Genomic DNA, 14,407 nt, shown 5'->3' with positions numbered 1-14,407 from the left:
GAAGTCGGCCATTTTGGATGGCGGCGGCCTTTTTCGGGCCAGAAGTTGGGGTCGTATCTCGACGAACTCCTCCTAGGGGGTTTGACCGAATGAGTCCGTTGTTGCATCAACGGACACTAGACGGATGGCCGACGTTAAATTGCGAAGGATTTTTGGATATTCCATACGATGTGGGCGTGGCACGCCCCCAAATTTTGCCCTTTTTCATCTGTCCGGGCCTTGCACGCTGAGCGTAACTGTAGACGTGAATAACTTGGCTCCACGTGGTCAGATCTTCATCATACTTGGTACATGTGATCATGGCCCCGCCCCGAAGGTCCCCGTAGGTCACTTCCTGATTTCGTCGCAGCGCCACCTATTGGCGACAGGCTAAAGGCGTGTCATCTACATGAGGCCTTTTCTGGCAGGAGATTCATCAGATGAACACCGAGGTCACAAGGTCACTGCCTGACAGCCTGGTGAAGCCTGTTGATGGACCATGATGCAGGAAAAGCGCACGTGGTGGGCGTGGCCTGGCGGCGAATGCTCAGGCCTCGCCGTTTACAAAGAAAGGGTCATCATTCGCCGGCAGAAGGTCGCATGTGCTTGAAAACTCATAAGGGGGGGCAGATTCCAGGCCTGAGGGCCCTGGTGGGGCTTCCATTTGAAACCAAGCCAAATTGACTCACTAGCGCCACCTACAAGTTTTAAAATAATTATCCCTCGCCTCCCGTTGCACGTATGGGCATGATTTTCGGAGGAGACATCACTCGTGACAGGACGCACAAAAAGTCTTAAGAACCCATGTTCAAAAACCAACAGGAAGTCGGCCATTTTAGGTGGCGGCGGCCATTTGGGGGAGGATGTAGGGGTCGTATCTCGACGAACTCCTCCTAGGGGGTTTGACCGAATGAGTCCGTTGTAGCATCAACGGACACTAGACGGATGGTGCACGTTAAATTGCGAAGGATTTTGGGCTGCTACTTAGGATGTGGGCGTGGCACGCCACCAAACTTTTACTTTAACCTTAACTTTTACCTTATCTGGCCCTGCCTGGTGTCTGGCCTTGCCTTGAAGCAATGTACATCAAAGTCAATACACAGTTTGACTGACAGACTGATGATGTCAGTCGATGGACTATGATGTGTGTAAAGCACATGTGGTGGGCATGGCCACGGCGAATGGTCAGCCTTCGCCATTGACCATCGAAGGCTCATATTTTGCCCGCAGAAGGTCACAGGCTGCTGAAATCTTACACGTAAGGTCATAATCCAGGCCTGAGCGCCCTGGTGGTGCTCCCATGTGACACCAATCTAAATTGACACACTAGCGCCACCTAGAAGTTTCAATTCTTTATACCTCGCCACCCGTTGCACGTATCACTATGATTTTCGGTGGAGAAGTCTATCATGACAGGACGCACCTAACGCTCCAGAACCCATGTTCAAAACACAGCGCCACCAACTGGTGGAAATGTATATCTGCTGTAACTTCCTCACGCATGGTCGGATCGTCTCCAAATTTTTTTGGGTGGGTTCGGTCACCCTCCAGTCTGTGACTGTGTGTGTATATGGACTCTATAGCGCCACCAACTGGTGGAAATGTATATATGCCGTAACTTCCTGATTCATGGTCAGATTGTCTTGAATTTTTTTTTGGTGTGTTGGGTCAATCTCTGGTCTGTTATACTGTGTGTACATAGACTGTATAGCGCCACCAATTGGTGGAAATGTATATCAGCTGTAACTTCCTTCCACATGGTCGGATCGGCCCCTAATTTTTTCTGGTGGTTTGGGGTACCCTCTGGTCTATGACTGTGTGTGTACATAGACTCTATAGCGCCACCAACTGGTGGAAATGTATATCTGCCATAACTTCCTGATTCATGGTCAGATTGTCTTGAAATTTTTTTTGGTGTGTTGGGTCAATCTCTGGTCTGTTATACTGTGTGTACATAGACTGTATAGCACCACCAACTGGTGAAAATGTATATCTGCCGTCACTTCCTCCCACTTGGTCCGATCCGCCCAAATTTTTTTCTGGTGGTTTGGGGTACCCTCTGGTCTATGACTGTGTGTGTACATAGACTGTATAGAACCACCAACTGGTGGAAATTTATATCTGCCGTAACTTCCTTCCACATGGTCCGATCTGCCCGAATTTTTTTCTGGTGGTTCGGGGTACCCTCTGGTCTATGACTGTGTGTGTACATACGCTATAGCGCCTCCAACTGGTGGATATGTATATCAGCTGTAACTTCCTTCCACATGGTCGGATCGGTCCCAAATTTTTTCTTGTGGTTCGGGGTACCCTCTGGTCTATGACTGTGTGTATACACAGACTCTATAGCGCCACCAACTGGTGGAAATGTATATAGCCGTAACTTCCTCCCACATGGTCGGATCTTCCCGAATTTTTTTCTGGTGGTTCGGGGTACCCTTTGGTCTATGACAGTGTGTGTACATACGCTATAGCGCCACCAACTGGTGGAATTGTATATCAGCCGTAACTTCCTTCCGCACGGTCGGATCGGCACCTAATTTTTTCTGGTGGTTCGGGGTACCCTCCGGTCCGTTACCGTGTGGGCGCATAGACTGTATAGCGCCACCCACAGGCGGAAACGTATATCCGCCGCAAGTACCTACCGCACGGTCTGATCGTTGCAAATTTTTTTATGGCGGTTCGGGGCGCCGGACGGGACGTGACCGCGCACCAGCCTCGCCGCCGGCGTCGCCCCCTCCGGGCGGAAAATTGCAAGTGCCGTAACTCCCTTACCGCTCATCCCATCGTTGCGGTTTTTCGTATGGTGCGTCCGCGCGCCCGTCCGAACACGCGCGCGCCCCCGACCCGCGTGTACCCCCGACCCGCGCGTACCCCCGACCGCATCAGGGTGCTCGAGCCCGCTCATCACTGCTTGCAGTTTTAATTAGGGCTCGAGCACTGACCAGTGCGAAAGCCCTATTGTAATCGTAATGTTTATTATTAGGGCTCGAGCACTGACCAGTGCGAAAGCCCTATTGTTATCGTAATGTTTATTATTATTATTATTATTATTATTATTATTATTATTATTCTGACGAAATGACGGCCTTTTTGAGGGCCTGAACATGCCCGAAAACTCACCAAATTTGGCGAGCGCATCAGGTCTGGCGAAAAATTTGATATTTTATGGGTTTCAAATATAATGTCCCAAAATTGGCTCTCTAGCGCCACCTTGAATTTTAAAAAAAATTATCCCCCGCCACCACTTTCACCGATCGTCACGAAACTTGGTGGAGACGTCTATCGTGACAGGACGGACCAAAAAGTCTCAAGAACCCATATTGGAAAACAAACAGGAAGTCGGCCATTTTGGATGGCGCCGGCCTTTTTCGGGCCAGAAGTTGGGGTCGTATCTCGACGAACTCCTCCTAGGGGGTTTGACCGAATGAGTCCGTTGTTGCATCAACGGACACTAGACGGATGGCCGACGTTAAATTGCGAAGGATTTTGGGATATTCCATACGATGTGGGCGTGGCACGCCCCCAAATTTTCCCCTTTTTCATCTGTCCGGGCCTTGCACGCTGAGCGTAACTGTAGACGTGAATAACTTGGCTCCACGTGGTCAGATCTTCATCATACTTGGTACATGTGATCATGGCCCCGCCCCGAAGGTCCCCGTAGGTCACTTCCTGATTTCGTCGCAGCGCCACCTATTGGCGACAGGCTAAAGGCGTGTCATCTACATGAGGCCTTTTCTGGCAGGAGATTCATCAGATGAACACCGAGGTCACAAGGTCACTGCCTGACAGCCTGGTGAAGCCTGTTGATGGACCATGATGCAGGAAAAGCGCACGTGGTGGGCGTGGCCTGGCGGCGAATGCTCAGGCCTCGCCGTTTACAAAGAAAGGGTCATCATTCGCCCGCAGAAGGTCGCATGTGCTTGAAAACTCATAAGGGGGGGCAGATTCCAGGCCTGAGGGCCCTGGTGGGGCCCCCATTTGAAACCAAGCCAAATTGACTCACTAGCGCCACCTACAAGTTTTAAAATAATTATCCCTCGCCTCCCGTTGCACGTATGGGCATGATTTTCAGAGGAGACATCACTCGTGACAGGACGCACAAAAAAGTCTCAAGAACCCATGTTCAAAAACCAACAGGAAGTCGGCCATTTTAGGTGGCGGCGGCCATTTGGGGGAGGATGTAGGGGTCGTATCTCGACGAACTCCTCCTAGAGGGTTTGACCGAATGAGTCCGTTGTAGCATCAACGGACACTAGACGGATGGCCCACGTTAAATTGCGAAGGATTTTGGGCTGCTACTTAGGATGTGGGCGTGGCACGCCACCAAACTTTTACTTTAACCTTAACTTTTACCTTATCTGGCCCTGCCTGGTGTCTGGCCTTGCCTTGAAGCAATGTACATCAAAGTCAATACACAGTTTGACTGACAGACTGATGATGTCAGTTGATGGACTGTGATGTGTGTAAAGCACATGTGGTGGGCGTGGCCACGGCGAATGGTCAGCCTTCGCCATTGACCATCGAAGGCTCATATTTCGCCCGCAGAAGGTCACAGGCTGCTGAAATCTTACACGTAAGGTCAGAATCCAGGCCTGAGCGCCCTGGTGGTGCTCCCATGTGACACCTATCTAAATTGACACACTAGCGCCACCTAGAAGTTTCAATTCATTATCCCTCGCCACCCGTGGCACGTATCACTATGATTTTCGGTGGAGACGTCTATCATTACAGGACGCACCTAACGCTCCAGAACCCATGTTCAAAACACAGCGCCACCAACTGGTGGAAATGTATATCTGCCGTAACTTCCTGATTCATGGTCAGATTGTCTTGAAATTTTTTTTGGTGTGTTGGGTCAATCTCTGGTCTGTTATACTGTGTGTACATAGACTGTATAGCGCCACCAACTGGTGGAAATGTATATCAGCTGTAACTTCCTTCCACATGGTCGGATCGGCCCCAAATTTTTTCTGGTGGTTTGGGGTACCCTCTGGTCTATGACTGTGTGTGGACATAGACTGTATAGCGCCACCAACTGGCGAAAATGTATATCTGCCGCAACTTCCTTATGCATGGTCAGATCGTCTCCACATTTTTTTGGCTGGGTTGGGTCAATCTCTGGTCTGTTATACTGTGTGTACATAGACTCTATAGCGCCACCAACTGGTGGAAATGTATATCACCTGTAACTTCCTTCCACATTGTCGGATCGTCTCCAAATTTTTTTGGGTGGGTTCGGTCACCCTCCAGTCTGTGACTGTGTGTGTATATAGACTCTATAGCGCCACAACTGGTGGAAATGTATATCAGCTGTAACTTCCTTCCACATGGTCGGATCTGCCCCAAATTTTTTTCTGGTGGTTTGGGGTACCCTCCCGTCTATGACGGGGTGTGTACATATACTCTATAGCGCCACCAACTGGTGAATATGTATATCTGCCGTAACTTCCTCCCACATGGTCCGATCTGCCCAAATTTTTTTCTGGTGGTTTGGGGTACACTCTGGTCTATGGCAGTGTGTGTACATACACTATAGCGCCACCAACTGGTGAAAATGTATATCTGCCATAACTTCCTCCCACATGGTCAGATCGGTCCAAAATTTTTTTCTGGTGGTTTGGGGTACCCTCTGGTCTATGACTGTGTGTGAACATAGACTCTATAGCGCCACCAACTGGTGGAAATGTATATCCCCTGTAACTTCCTTCCACATGGTCGGATCGTCTCCAATTTTCTTTGGGTGGGTTCGGTCACCCTCCAGTCTGTGACTGTGTGTGTACATAGACTCTATAGCGCCACAACTGGTGGATATGTATATCAGCTGTAACTTCCTTCCACATGGTCGGATCTGCCCCAAATTTTTTCTGGTGGTTTGGGATACCCTCCGGTCTATGACTGGGTGTGTACATAGACTCTATAGCGCCACCAACTGGTGAAAATGTATATCTGCCGTAACTTCCTCCCACTTGGTCCGATCGGTCCCAAATTTTTTTTGGTGGTTTGGGGTACCGTCTGGTCTATGACTGTGTGTGTACATAGACTCTATAGCGCCACCAACTGGTGGAAATGTATATAGCGTAACTTCCTTCCACATGGTCGGATAGTCTCTAAAATTTTTTTTTGGTCGGTCGGGTCACCCTCCACTCTTTGAATCTGCGTGTCCATAGACTCTATAGCGCCACCAACTGGTGGAAATGTATATCTGCCGTAACTTCCTCCCACATGGTCGGATCTGCCCGAATTTTTTTCCGGTGGTTCGGGGTACCCTCTGGTCTATGACAGTGTGTGTACATACGCTATAGCGCCACCAACTGGTGGAAATGTATATCAGCCGTAACTTCCTTCCGCACGGTCGGATCGGCACCTAATTTTTTCCGGTGGTTCGGGGTACCCTCCGGTCCGTTACCGTGTGGGCGCATAGACTGTATAGCGCCACCCACAGGCGGAAACGTATATCCGCCGCAAGTACCTACCGCACGGTCCGATCGTCGCGAATTTTCTTATGGCGGTTCGGGGCGTCGGACGGGACGTGACCACGCACCCGCCTCGCCGCCGGCGTCGCCCCCTCCTGGCGGAAAATTGCAAGTGCCGTAACTCCCTTACCGCTTATCCCATCGCCACGGTTTTTCGAACGGCGCGTTCGCGCGCCCGTCCGGACACGCGCGCGCCCCCCACCCGCGCGTACCCCCGACCCGCGCGTACCCCCGACCGCGTCGGGGTGCTCGAGCCCGCTCATCACTGCTTGCAGTTTTAATTATTATTATTATTAGGGCTCGAGCACTGACCAGTGCGAAAGCCCTATTGTAATCGTAATGTTTATTATTATTATTATTATTCTGACGAAATGACGGCCTTTTTGAGGGCCTGAACATGCCCGAAAACTCACCAAATTTGGCGAGCGCATCAGGTCTGGCGAAAAATTTGATATTTTATGGGTTTCAAATATAATGTCCCAAAATTGGCTCTCTAGCGCCACCTTGAATTTTAAAAAAAATTAGCCCCCGCCACCAGTTTAACCTATCGTCACGAAACTTGGCGGAGACGTCTATTGTGACAGGACGGACCAAAAAGTCTCAAGAACCCATATTGGAAAACGAACAGGAAGTCGGCCATTTTGGATGGCGCCGGCCTTTTTCGGGCCAGAAGTTGGGGTCGTATCTCGACGAACTCCTCCTAGGGGGTTTGACCGAATGAGTCCGTTGTTGCATCAACGGACACTAGACGGATGGCCGACGTTAAATTGCGAAGGATTTTGGGATATTCCGTACGATGTGGGCGTGGCACGCCCCCAAATTTTGCCCTTTTTCATCTGTCCGGGCCTTGCACGCTGAGCGTAACTGTAGACGTGAATAACTTGGCTCCACGTGGTCAGATCTTCATCATACTTGGTACATGTGATCATGGCCCCGCCCCGAAGGCCCCCGTAGGTCACTTCCTGATTTCGTCACAGCGCCACCTATTGGCGACAGGCTAAAGGCGTGTCATCTACATGAGGCCTTTTCTGGCAGGAGATTCATCAGATGAACACCGAGGTCACAAGGTCACTGCCTGACAGCCTGGTGAAGCCTGTTGATGGACCATGATGCAGGAAAAGCGCATGTGGTGGGCGTGGCCTGGCGGCGAATGCTCAGGCCTCGCCGTTTACAAAGAAAGGGTCATCATTCGCCCGCAGAAGATTGCATGTGCTTGAAAACTCATAAGGGGGGGCAGATTCCAGGCCCGAGGGCCCTGGTGGGGCCCCCATTTGAAACCAAGCCAAATTGACTCACTAGCGCCACCTACAAGTTTTAAAATAATTATCCCTCGCCTCCCGTTGCACTTATGGGCATGATTTTCGGAGGAGACATCACTCGTGACAGGACGCACAAAAAAGTCTCAAGAACCCATGTTCAAAAACCAACAGGAAGTCGGCCATTTTAGGTGGCGGCGGCCATTTGGGGGAGGATGTAGGGGTCGTATCTCGACGAACTCCTCCTAGGGGGTTTGACCGAATGAGTCCGTTGTAGCATCAACGGACACTAGACGGATGGCCCACGTTAAATTGCGAAGGATTTTGGGCTGCTACTTAGGATGTGGGCGTGGCACGCCACCAAACTTTTACTTTAACCTTAACTTTTACCTTATCTGGCCCTGCCTGGTGTCTGGCCTTGCCTTGAAGCAATGTACATCAAAGTCAATACACAGTTTGACTGACAGACTGATGATGTCAGTTGATGGACTGTGATGTGTGTAAAGCACATGTGGTGGGAATGGTCAGCCTTCGCCATTGACCATCGAAGGCTCATATTTCGCCCGCAGAAGGTCACAGGCTGCTGAAATCTTACACGTAAGGTCAGAATCCAGGCTTGAGCGCCCTGGTGGTGCTCCCATGTGACACCAATCTAAATTGACACACTAGCGCCACCTAGAAGTTTCAAATCATTATCCCTCGCCACCCGTTGCACGTATCACTATGATTTTCGGTGGAGAAGTCTATCATGACAGGACGCACCTAACGCTCCAGAACCCATGTTCAAAACACAGCGCCACCAACTGGTGGAAATGTATATCTGCTGTAACTTCCTCACGCATGGTCGGATCGTCTCCTAATTTTTTGGGTGGGTTCGGTCACCCTCCAGTCTGTGACTGTGTGTGTATATGGACTCTATAGCGCCACCAACTGGTGGAAATGTATATCTGCCATAACTTCCTGATTCATGGTCAGATTGTCTTGAAATTTTTTTTGGTGTGTTGGGTCAATCTCTGGTCTGTTATACTGTGTGTACATAGACTGTTTTGCACAGTCTATGTGCGGCTCCTTTTGAGTGTCCTCTGTTGTCAGTGAACCTCACAAGGTCACAGTTTTTTTTCCTGATCAGGGCACCGTTTTAGGTTGGGTGGATGAGTGATCGAAAGCGCCAGATTAAGGTTCCTTACGCTCAGGAGGCACTGGTTGAAATCCCACAGCTGGCATTTTCCTGGTCAGCTCCATTATCCACGACTGGAATGATTTGGCAGCAAAAGACTGTCAGATTGTACAAGACACCTGAACACCTTGAGAAGAAGATTAAGAGAGGTTTTGTTCTAATGAGAAGGGTTTGTTTGTTGACATTGTGACATACAAAAGAGGTACTCCCCGTCGGGGAATCGAACCCCGGTCTTCCGCATGACAGGCGGAGATACTGTCCACTATACTAACGAGGACTGCTGCTGCGATGATGTGGTGTCGATTGGCCAAAGGGGAATTCAGAACAGGCTCGTGGCCCATGACCGTTTTTATGGTAGCTGGAGACTTTAACCACTGAAATCCATCCCGCTTATCCTCATCAACGGACTGTATTCCCCACCCGTTACCAGCATGGGGACATTCCAACCCAAGATGAGAACACACTGGACCAGGGACACAGCAACATAGTAGGTGGCACAGACACAGCTTCACATTGCCCCCACTTTTAGACCCGACTGAAAAAAGACTCTCTTGCTTGGTGCTAACATGATGACCATTAGCATGTTAGCATTTAAGCTAATTTACTCATGTCTCAAGGCAAATAGACACATGGCATGATGTGGGGACACTATGGGACTGCCTTAACACTTTTGGATCTTGAGGCTGTCTTGCTAGTTTTTTTTTTTTTTACCCCGGACACAGTCTCTTTGAGAGGAGGCTGCGGTCCATCAGGACCAAAACCTCACGCCACAAGAACAGTTTCTTCCCGTCTGCTGTCAGCCTCATCAACAAGTCCCGGAACCCCCCCCCCCCCCCCCCCGACACTGTTCACACCCCACCTCTGCCTCATCCTGCCACTTTGACACTCTATATGCGTTAAATTAACGCTCAGTTTGGACTCTTAGGAAAAACAATCAGACTGCAGTTCCGGAACAACAAACAAAAAACGGACTGTGTACATATATTTATACTGTATACTGTATATTTTGTATTTTCATTTTTTAATAGATGTGTCTGCACCTACTTCACCAAAACAAATCCCCAGTCGAGGTCAGCAGGCCCCGTCTCCACTGTAAACAGTGTGAACTGGGCAATGCTTCCCTTTTCGGAGGGTCCGGACGGTTTGCCAGAACCCCTTCGAGGCCGACCAAAAGTCGCGCTCCATGCCCTCACCGAATTCCTCCCACACCCGAGTTTTTGCCTCGACAACCGCAGAAGCCGCGAACCGTTTGGCCTGACAGTACCTGTCAGCTGCTTCCGGAGTCCCACAAGCCATCAATGCTCGATAGGACTCCTTCTTCAGCTTGATGGCGGCCCTGACCTCTGGTGTCCACCATCGGGTTTGGGGCCTGCCGCCACGACTGGCACCGACCGCCTTGCGGCCGCAGCTCCGGTCAGCCGCCTCAGCAATGGAGGCACGGAATATGGCCCATTCGGACTCAACATCCCGGTCCTCCCCCGGGATGCAGGCGAAGCTCTGCCAGAGGTGAGAGTTGAAGACTCGACGAACGGGAGACTCTGCCAGACGTTCCCAGCACACCCTCACTACTCGTTTGGGTCTACCAGGTCTTTCCAGCATCCTCCACCGCCATCTAATCCAACTCATCACCAGGTGGTGATCAGTTGACAGCTCAGCCCCTCTCTTCACCCGCCTGTCCAGAACATGCGGACGCAGGTCTGATGACACGACTGCAAAGTCGATCATAGACCTGCAGCCAAGGGTGTCCTGGTGCCAAGTGCACTTATGGACATCCCAGAATTTCTAGGCGCAGCCAAGGTGTTGAGGGAATCTGTTTCAGGGGCCTTAGAATCTCATCTCTGCTATTTGCAGATGATGTGGTTCTTATGGCCTCTACGGGCTGTGACCTTCAGCGCTGACTGGGACGGTTTGCATCTGAGTGCGAAGCCTCTGGGATGAGACTCAGTACCTCCAAATCAGAGGCCGTGGTTCTCAGTCGTAAAAGGGTGGAGTGCTCCCTCCGGGTTGGGAATGAGGTCCTACCCCAGGTGGAGGAGTTTAGGTATCTTAGGTATGGTCACGAGTGAGGGAAAGTGGGAGCGTGAGGTCGACAGACGGATCGGCGCAGCCTCGGCAGTAATGTAACGGACCGTCGTGGTTAAAAAAGCTTTCAATTTACCGGTCGATCTATGTTCCCATCCTCACCTATGGTCATGAGCTTTGGGTCATGACCGAAAGAATGACATCTCGGATACAGGCGGCTGAAATGAGTTTCCTCCGTAGGGTAGCTGGACTCACTCTAAGAGATAGGGTGAGGAGCTCAGTCATCCGGGAGGGCTCAGAGTAGAGCCGCTTCTCCTTCACATCGAGAGGAGTCAGTAGAGGTGGCTCAGGCATCTAGTCCGGATGCCTCCCGGACGCCTCCCTGGTGAGGTGTTCCGGGCATACCCAGCCGGGAAAAGGCCCCGGGGCAGACCTAGGACACGCTGGAGGGATTATGTCTCACAGCTGGCCTGGGAACACCTTGGTGTCCTCCCGGTGGAGATGGAGGAGGTGGCCGGGGACCGGGAAATCTGGGCTTCCCTACTAAGACTGCTGCCCCCCGCGAACTGGACCTGGATAAGCGGAGGAAAATGGATGGATGGATGGATGGATGGACTTGTATACTAAAATGAGATGGAGATAATTGCAATATTTGTCGGAATAGTTCTGGAACAAATGGTGGAAGGAGTATCTGACCAACACTGCTCTGAGACAAAGATGGCATACGCCAAGAAGAAACATGCAAGTTGGAGATGTGGTGATCGTCAAAAAGGAGGAGGTTCCCCGAAACGAATGGAAACTGGCTGGGATTTTTCAAGTCCATAAGAGTGACAATGGACTAGTGAGGACAGTTACGGTGTTTCACGATGCTTCAATGTCCCGCAATGGCGTGTGAATGCACTCAAGAGCAATAAATGCATCGAGAACAGCAGTAAAGGAAGCATGAACTCTTTACTGGACCAGGTCAGCTAAGTAACAAAGACCATACATCTGCAAGCTCTTCAAAGGACACGTAAGGAGTACAGCCATAGCAGAGGATGGTTTCGATCCATCGACCTCTGGGTTATGGGCCCAGCACGCTACCGCTGCGCCACTCTGCTGCTGACATCTGTACAAGTACCCAGCTTTGTGCGGCTCCTTTTGAGTGTCCTCTGTTGTCAGTGAACCTCACAAGGTCACAGTTTTTTTTCCTGATCAGGGCACCGTTTTAGGTTGGGTGGATGAGTGATCGAAAGCGCCAGATTAAGGTTCCTTACGCTCAGGAGGCACTGGTTGAAATCCCACAGCTGGCATTTTCCTGGTCAGCTCCATTATCCACGACTGGAATGATTTGGCAGCAAAAGACTGTCAGATTGTACAAGACACCTGAACACCTTGAGAAGAAGATTAAGAGAGGTTTTGTTCTAATGAGAAGGGTTTGTTTGTTGACATTGTGACATACAAAAGAGGTACTCCCCGTCGGGGAATCGAACCCCGGTCTTCCGCGTGACAGGCGGAGATACTGTCCACTATACTAACGAGGACTGCTGCTGCGATGATGTGGTATCGATTGGCCAAAGGGGAATTCAGAACAGGCTCGTGGCCCATGACCGTTTTTATGGTAGCTGGAGACTTTAACCACTGAAATCCATCCCGCTTATCCTCATCAACGGACTGTATTCCCCACCCGTTACCAGCATGGGGACATTCCAACCCAAGATGAGAACACACTGGACCAGGGACACAGCAACATAGTAGGTGGCACAGACACAGCTTCACATTGCCCCCACTTTTAGACCCGACTGAAAAAAGACTCTCTTGCTTGGTGCTAACATGATGACCATTAGCATGTTAGCATTTAAGCTAATTTACTCATGTCTCAAGGCAAATAGACACATGGCATGATGTGGGGACACTATGGGACTGCCTTAACACTTTTGGATCTTGAGGCTGTCTTGCTAGTTTTTTTTTTTTTACCCCGGACACAGTCTCTTTGAGAGGAGGCTGCGGCCCATCAGGACCAAAACCTCACGCCACAAGAACAGTTTCTTCCCGTCTGCTGTCAGCCTCATCAACAAGTCCCGGAACCCCGCCCCCCGACACTGTTCACACCCCACCTCTGCCTCATCCTGCCACTTTGACACTCTATATGCGTTAAATTAACGCTCAGTTTGGACTCTTAGGAAAAACAATCAGACTGCAGTTCCGGAACAACAAACAAAAAACGGACTGTGTACATATATTTATACTGTATACTGTATATTTTGTATTTTCATTTTTTAATAGATGTGTCTGCACCTACTTCACCAAAACAAATCCCCAGTCGAGGTCAGCAGGCCCCGTCTCCACTGTAAACAGTGTGAACTGGGCAATGCTTCCCTTTTCGGAGGGTCTGGACGGTTTGCCAGAACCCCTTCGAGGCCGACCAAAAGTCGCGCTCCATGGCCTCACCGAATTCCTCCCACACCCGAGTTTTTGCCTCGACAACCGCAGAAGCCGCGAACCGTTTGGCCTGACAGTACCTGTCAGCTGCTTCCGGAGTCCCACAAGCCATCAATGCTCGATAGGACTCCTTCTTCAGCTTGATGGCGGCCCTGACCTCTGGTGTCCACCATCGGGTTTGGGGCCTGCCGCCACGACTGGCACCGACCGCCTTGCGGCCGCAGCTCCGGTCAACCGCCTCAGCAATGGAGGCACGGAATATGGCCCATTCGGACTCAATATCCCGGTCCTCCCCCGGGATGCAGGCGAAGCTCTGCCAGAGGTGAGAGTTGAAGACTCGACGAACGGGAGACTCTGCCAGACGTTCCCAGCACACCCTCACTACTCGTTTGGGTCTACCAGGTCTTTCCAGCATCCTCCCCCACCATCTAATCCAACTCATCACCAGGTGGTGATCAGTTGACAGCTCAGCCCCTCTCTTCACCCGCCTGTCCAGAACATGCGGACGCAGGTCTGATGACACGACTGCAAAGTCGATCATAGACCTGCAGCCAAGGGTGTCCTGGTGCCAAGTGCACTTATGGACATCCCAGAATTTCTAGGCGCAGCCAAGGTGTTGAGGGAATCTGTTTCAGGGGCCTTAGAATCTCATCTCTGCTATTTGCAGATGATGTGGTTCTTATGGCCTCTACGGGCTGTGACCTTCAGCGCTGACTGGGACGGTTTGCATCTGAGTGCGAAGCCTCTGGGATGAGACTCAGTACCTCCAAATCAGAGGCCGTGGTTCTCAGTCGTAAAAGGGTGGAGTGCTCCCTCCGGGTTGGGAATGAGGTCCTACCCCAGGTGGAGGAGTTTAGGTATCTTAGGTATGGTCACGAGTGAGGGAAAGTGGGAGCGTGAGGTCGACAGACGGATCGGCGCAGCCTCGGCAGTAATGTAACGGACCGTCGTGGTTAAAAAAAGCTTTCAATTTACCGGTCGATCTATGTTCCCATCCTCACCTATGGTCATGAGCTTTGGGTCATGACCGAAAGAATGACATCTCGGATACAGGCGGCTGAAATGAGTTTCCTCCG

At 50.8% G+C, this 14,407-nt stretch overlaps 3 non-coding genes across 3 annotated transcripts; all 3 read right to left on the bottom strand.

Annotated features, from left to right (window-relative positions):
- Positions 1–9,093: 9,093 nt before the first annotated feature.
- trnad-guc (transfer RNA aspartic acid (anticodon GUC)) lies at positions 9,094–9,165 on the bottom strand. Its single transcript has one exon. It is a non-coding gene; the product is annotated as a tRNA-Asp (tRNA).
- A 2,773-nt stretch (positions 9,166–11,938) lies between these two features.
- On the bottom strand, positions 11,939–12,010 carry trnam-cau (transfer RNA methionine (anticodon CAU)). The gene has a single exon. It is a non-coding gene; the product is annotated as a tRNA-Met (tRNA).
- A 351-nt stretch (positions 12,011–12,361) lies between these two features.
- trnad-guc (transfer RNA aspartic acid (anticodon GUC)) lies at positions 12,362–12,433 on the bottom strand. The gene has a single exon. It is a non-coding gene; the product is annotated as a tRNA-Asp (tRNA).
- Between the last annotated feature and the right edge of the window lie 1,974 nt (positions 12,434–14,407).

The sequence above is a fragment of the Doryrhamphus excisus genome, chromosome 2 (genome assembly GCF_030265055.1).
Source record: "Doryrhamphus excisus isolate RoL2022-K1 chromosome 2, RoL_Dexc_1.0, whole genome shotgun sequence".
Classification (NCBI taxonomy): domain Eukaryota; kingdom Metazoa; phylum Chordata; class Actinopteri; order Syngnathiformes; family Syngnathidae; genus Doryrhamphus; species Doryrhamphus excisus.
Note: the sequence above shows the minus strand (reverse complement) of the source record. Positions and strands in the feature narration are given on the sequence as shown.